The sequence below is a fragment of the Centroberyx gerrardi genome, chromosome 5, assembly GCF_048128805.1.
Source record: "Centroberyx gerrardi isolate f3 chromosome 5, fCenGer3.hap1.cur.20231027, whole genome shotgun sequence".
Classification (NCBI taxonomy): Eukaryota; Metazoa; Chordata; class Actinopteri; order Beryciformes; family Berycidae; genus Centroberyx; species Centroberyx gerrardi.
Window position 1 is genome coordinate 31599439 of NC_136001.1, and position 6489 is coordinate 31605927.

Below are 6489 nucleotides of genomic sequence, written 5' to 3' on the forward strand. Positions count from 1 at the left end.
TTGTGTCGGATTAGCTGCTGTCAACACAGTTTCCTCCTATGATCCTCTCCGCCAGATGACCCTGGTCTTTTGCCCTGAGGGGAGGAAGGAAGGGGAAATACACCGCTGGGGGATATCCTGACACACACACACACACACACACACACACACACACACAGACACAGGCCGACAGAAACACTGCAACATCCTCGCTAGTGAGGACTGAGGTGACTCCAACATCCTGGGCCTTAAGGTTTTCAGTCTCTGCCCTCATCTGGTCTTTTCTACCCGCACTCACACACCACACATTTAATATACTGGCTCGAAAGTCAAGTATAATAAACCTTAAAATAGCGCTATTCAAAATGGCGTTAGTTGTCGTAAAAAGAATAAAATAAAAGCAGATGAGATATGCAGTAGAAATGCCAACATGAATTAAAGATAGGGTTACAGGAAGATAAAACAAACAGGATATGAAAAACAAAAAAATGCACAGTATTAGCCTTGAGGCACACCATGCAGTCAGTGAAGCAGAAGAAACAATCACCAGTGGAGGTGGAAGATTTTCTGTTTGATTTAATTTATTGATCATTCAGTTAGAATAATCAGTTGTGTTGAAGGCCACACTTAGGTGCTCATCAGTCTGCATTCATCAGCAGATTATTAGTGATCTTGGGCAGTGTCAATACAATAATCTATAAAAACAGATTTTGTATTTTAGAGGTCACCGTTAACTTTTAAACAATGAAGAACAAGCTGGAGCCGACAGCTCATTAAGTTTAGCAGCCGCCTTGTATAGTATCAAAGATAATACAGCGGTGGCACGTTACACTGAATTAGAAAACTCCTTGAGGAGTTATTGAGCCTATTTGAATGTCAAATCACCTGCGATGTAGGCACTGAAAGAAGTCGCCGTTCAGCACAATAGAGCATAGATACTCTAATTCTGACAGGAAATTAGCATTTGGTTTGAATGAGGGTTGTGGGGTTACATAACACACAGAAGCCCTGCCAAGTTGCATTGGGGCTACATTTAAAAATGTAAATAATAATTTGATGTGTTTTTGTTTTTTTACAGAAAACAAGTGGTATATTAAAAGACTCTCAGTGAAAAAACAGCCACATTTAGAATAAATATTGATTATATTGTTAGTAATAGAGGTATAGAAAATGTTAATTGCCAACATATATTTACTAATTCCATTACACTTTCACTGCTTCAGGCTACAGGTTACCCATAACTGTAGGAATAAAGGTGTGTTTTGAAGAAATGAAGACACTGTAACAGTAGTGTGCAAATAAATGTATTCAAATAAAATGATTCAGTTCATTTGTGTCAAGTGTATAGGAAGATGACAGGAGTTCAGAAGTGGACTGCAGGTGAGAGGGTGTTCAAGCAGGGCTTTGGCTCATCTGCTTCTGTTTGGCAGGTCTGTTGGAGCGGCGTGTCTGCTGTTGCAGCCATGTTGTCTGCAGATTTCTTGTTCTTCTTCCGGAATATGCGGGATAGCCAAGAAAAGAAGCCACGCTTCTTCTTCTTTGGTTTTGTCGACAGGCTGTCTTTCTCACTGGAACTCTGAGGTCCTGCAGGTTTGACCAGTTGGACGGGTGGAAGTGTCTTTTCCAGGGTCAGACAGGACAGATCCTTGGTGTCCTTTACAGTTTCAACCACAAGGCTTGGTGGAGCTTTGACCTCAACCTGGATGGCTGGAGCCTCTGACTCCTGAAGCAGGTCGGTTGATCCTTCCTTAAGCAGGTGAATCAGGGTGTTTTCAGCAGGAGAGACAGGGAGAACCTCCAGCAGAGAGGACAGTGACTTCTGTTCCCTCACAACATTCAGGTTGATGCAGGACGGTGACAGAGCTTTCAGCGGCGGCCTCAATCTGTGCACAGGAGTTGACCGTTTCCCTCTTGATGATAAAAGGACATTGTTCTTCCTCCTTCTCCAAGTCCTGGAGGAACAGCATCAGTTTAGAATCAGCTCTGACGATTGGCTCCCAATTCATCCAGATGATCTTGAGTAGGGCCATGGTGTGCAGCTCAGGCAGCCATAAATGTAGAACTCACTGTTGAGGAAGCATTCATGTGCTTTTCACCAAGTTCCTCCTCCTCCAGGAGGAGAGAGGGGAACTGCATCAGGTGAGAATCAGTGCTGCTGACAACAGGTTCCCATTTGTCAAGCTGGTCCAGAGTCGGCCCGTGCTGTGGGGAGCAGTCCACTACAAATCTAGAGAGATGTGATGAAGCGTAGAGGAGCTCCTCACCAAATCCCTCCTTCTCCAAGTCAAAGTGGGATTTGACCAGTGGCTCCCACTCATCCAGGCAGGCCAGAGTGGATCCACAGGGTGAGCAGCAGTAAGCCACAAATCCAGATGTGTCACCTGGGGGAGCACAGAGGTATCTCTTTCCAACTGCCTCCAGGTGGTAGTCATCGTCAAAACCAAAGGGGGAGTGCTGAAGCAGCCTCAATCTCTCAATGATTTTGATGTCATCAGTCATTTGAGCCTCATGGGATGGAGCCTCAACCAGGCGGAGCAGGTTGGATTGAGCCTCAACCTGCTGAGCTGGGTGGATGGATGCTCCAGCATTACCTAACTCTGTGTCTTTAGTCATGAGAGGAGACTCTTTCTCTGTGGGAGGAAGGTCTTCTTTGTCCATATCCAAGAGAAGTTTGCATGCTGATGAAGCTGTGCTGGCTACTGGTTCCCATATATTGAGGCTCTCAAATCCACAAGCAAGTTTGGAGCCGAGACCAACAGCAGACTGAGGTGAAAGGTCACAGTCGAGCTCAGCAGTCACTCCAGAGAAACTAGAGACTTCAGCATAAAGGTATTGCTCCTTATTCAGGACTTTCGCAAACATGCAGTTGATGTTTTCATGGCGATCGTCATTAAGGGCATTGAGTCGAGCGACCATTTGCATGGATGCTGAAAGAAATGCAATGGCAACATCTTAATAATCAAATAACCACAAGTCCACCTGATGTAGCTTCACTCAAGGTCAACATGCTTCATCATAGCTTCATCTTATGCCTTTCATCATAGCTTTGTTTCAACAACAAATCTAACTGTGAATTTACAATGTAAATCAAACTAAGGAAGAGCTGAACACAAATGCAAATCCTTCAACACAATTAGTCTGTCCTGACTGTCTGTCTCCTGTTTGTCTGTTCAGCAAAATCCTCTGTACTAATCTTTTCCTGTTAGTAATAAAATTATAAATACATGTGGCTTACCAAGATGGAAATCACTCTCCATGTTTTCCTTTCTAAAAGGCAGATGTTGTTGATGTTTCTCCAAATGAATGCAACGTGAGTTTTCTTTCTCAATGTGCAGGAGAACAGCGATCAGAGATGAAACTGTGAGTCAGAGTCTGTGTTCAGGTCAATCGCTGCTGCTATTACCTATTACTACTACCTACTATCATATCTGAGGGGATACTTTAGGAAAATAAAAAGAAATGTTATTCATTTTCAATTCAGCTTTTCAGGTGCAGAATTTCTTCTTTCCAGAACAACCTGTGCATCATTGTATTTGCATGTAGTTAATAGAAACATGGGTAGCACTTTACAGTGGCCTTTTTCCAGTGTGCGAACCTTTAAGCACCGATAGTGTTTGTTTAGTCGCCCCTAATTACGTTATTGTACCCTGTAATTATTTTTAAGTATGCGGTAATTATGAAAATAGTTACACCACAACTACCTTATAAATCTCTCATAATTACAAAATTGTTACCCTTTAATTCCTTAAGAGTAAAAAAAGAGTTAGCAGAGGAAATGAAGTCATTTAGAATAAAACAGTTGGTGGAGGATGATCTCTTAGGAATAAGGGCCACTTTGACATTTTGATTACCACCTTTTTTTCTGGAGGGGCTTGCATGGTAGTCCAGAGATTGTGAAGATTGACACCAGCAGTCCCAGAGAGTGGGTCAGATATCCTACAGTCAGTGTGGCCTGGTTGGGGAAACTAGCCTGTAGTTCAATCAGAATACCTTGAAATGTGAAATGGAACCAAGATTCACCTGGTCTTTCTTCAAAAAGACGAACACTTACTCCCAAATTTAAAACCATGCTCAGTGCGCCACAGGGCCAGAACTTGTTCCGCATCTACTGAACTACCTGGGAGACTTTTGCATTTGGACTCCGATGTTTTCCATCAACCGAGAAGATATGTAAAGAAGAAATACCACATGGAAGATATGCTGTTATGCTGATATAATGTAGAAGAGCATGAGCAGACAGGAAAGAGCTGAGGCAGTGAGTTACCCTGGGAACTTCCTCTGGGAGACTCGAATTATGGAACAAACTAATTACTGAACCACCCAAGGCCCATGAGGAGAGATTCACACAACCCTGATTTAGACACACACACACACACACACACACAATTATAAATAAATCACACCCAAATGCAATTAACACAACCAATTTATTGTCTTTCAAGAAAAAAAAAAAAACACAAAACTTTGAAAACATACAGAAAATGTACACCTTTAAATTACACAGGCTCTTATAAACAAAATAAAGTCTCTATCTATATTTACATCAGCAGGGGTGACGACAGGTGACTCCTCAGCATGTCTCCACTAAAATAAGATAAACATTTTCCTCTGATATTCATCTCTATACACAAACCCAGCATCTGTACTCTACACAGCCCTAGTCAGGTAAGGGGTAGGATGTGCACCGCCCCGAGGTCTGAAATTTGAATTTTCCCCTTTTGAATTGTTAAAGTTGCAGTCAGTAAAAGGTGGATTGACCCCAGTGCTATCAAAGGAACACACCAGGTTTTTGGTATTGTCCCATTGGTCAACATTGGTCATGAAGTGATTAGAACATAGACACCAAAATCATCCATGTGTCCCTGGGACTCTCCTCCAAGGAAAGTAGCTATTGGCTGCTCTATACCTTGCTAGAAGTCACCAGATGACATACTGCACTAATTTGCATATGGACATATTTGCTGCAGCCCCCGGCTCTTAGCAGAGGGAGGGTGCTGTGATCCTCAGAGCTTTTTGAATTAGCCAAACAAATTCCTCACTAAATGCTTTGGGAGTCAACGCAGTTACACTGAGTACTTTGACATGCACACCAATACCGCGATTACTGGAGGTAATCAGCTTAAGGCAATATTTAGATTACAACATTTACATGGTTCAAAGTAACGCCATTTCTTTAATAACTCGGTTTACATAGGTTCATCTAATAATTGGTGTACCGCTTGTCACTGCACTACGCAAGCTGAGAGCAGCTGTGGTTGCTCATATACAGTTTGAGAGAGTTTGAGTGTCCAACTATCACTCAGCATAGTGTAGCCTATGCTAAAGTGTTAGTATGGAGCCTACTATCACCTAACATAAGGGCTTTTCACACACATACACTTAGCCTTGGCATTTAACCCATGGCTAACTCTTAGCCTAGGGCTAATGATTCACACGCCGTTCTTCTTAGCCCAGTTTTCTAACCCTTTCCACACAGCCAACAGACTGATTTTAAATGATTTTCTGGGGATAACCCTGCTCTAGGGCAGGGTCAGCTAGCCCTAGGCTTAAATCAGGCTTATCCTGCTTTGCAATTTGTGTGAAATCTTGGTTTGCCCGGGGCTAAGTGCTTAGTTAGGTCTAACTGATGTTTGAAAAGCCCTATAGTGTATGCTAATGTTTTAGCATGGAGCCTAGTATCACTCAACATAGTGTATGCTAAAGCGTTAGCATGGAGCACCAGAGCCAATGATCTACCGGGGACACATGGATGATTTTGGTGTCTATTCTCTCCTTACTTATCAGGTAAGTTGACCAGCGGGACAATCTCCCCAAAACTTGGTGTATTCACCTCACATTGGGTAGTACTAATCACAATAACAGCCCGTAACCATCACCTGACACTTTCTCCATCTCTGTATCCACCATAGGAGGGGGGGGGGGGGGGGGGGGGGGGGGGGGATTTACAAGTCCATCCTAACAATTAGCTTCCTCTCCAGCATGACTGAAATATCCTAAGAACCGGGGATGATTTTCCTCTCTGTTAGACGATTGTGGAACAGGACAGCGAAAGATGACGAGGAGAGGAGAACACTTTAGCCTATTCAGATGGAGCCTCGCCTGACCCCTAATATGAGGCTGATTGATCTGTCACACGGTTCACTGCAAAAAACCTCCATTTTAATAAGTCACTTGGTTCCATATTCAGTCTTAAATTGAGGTGAGACAATTCCACTCGTTTCCACTGCAGTTTCAATACTTTTCGTTTCAATATCAATGCGGATCAATGCAAGAAAAGTCTTGAAACAAGTTGATTTGCATCGGGAAACCAGTTAAATTATCTTGCCCTGCCAAGATTTTTTCACGTTTTAATAAAAAAAAAATTAAAAAAAAACATTTGAAGACTCCATACTAGACTAAAGATGGATATTTTCTGCAGTGGTGTGGCAGGCTGCATCTCAGGAGAAATAACAGCAGACATCTGGATACACAGATAGAAGGTTCTCAACACGACCTTAATCAATAAACACT

At 42.7% G+C, this 6489-nt stretch overlaps 1 long non-coding RNA gene across 1 annotated transcript; it reads right to left on the bottom strand.

Moving 5' to 3' along the window:
* Positions 1 to 4387: 4387 nt before the first annotated feature.
* On the bottom strand, positions 4388 to 5885 carry LOC139925864 (uncharacterized). Its single transcript, XR_011785285.2, has 2 exons — positions 5019 to 5885; positions 4388 to 4981 (listed from the first exon to the last, which is right to left on the bottom strand). It is a non-coding gene; the product is annotated as an uncharacterized LOC139925864 (long non-coding RNA).
* Positions 5886 to 6489: the final 604 nt, after the last annotated feature.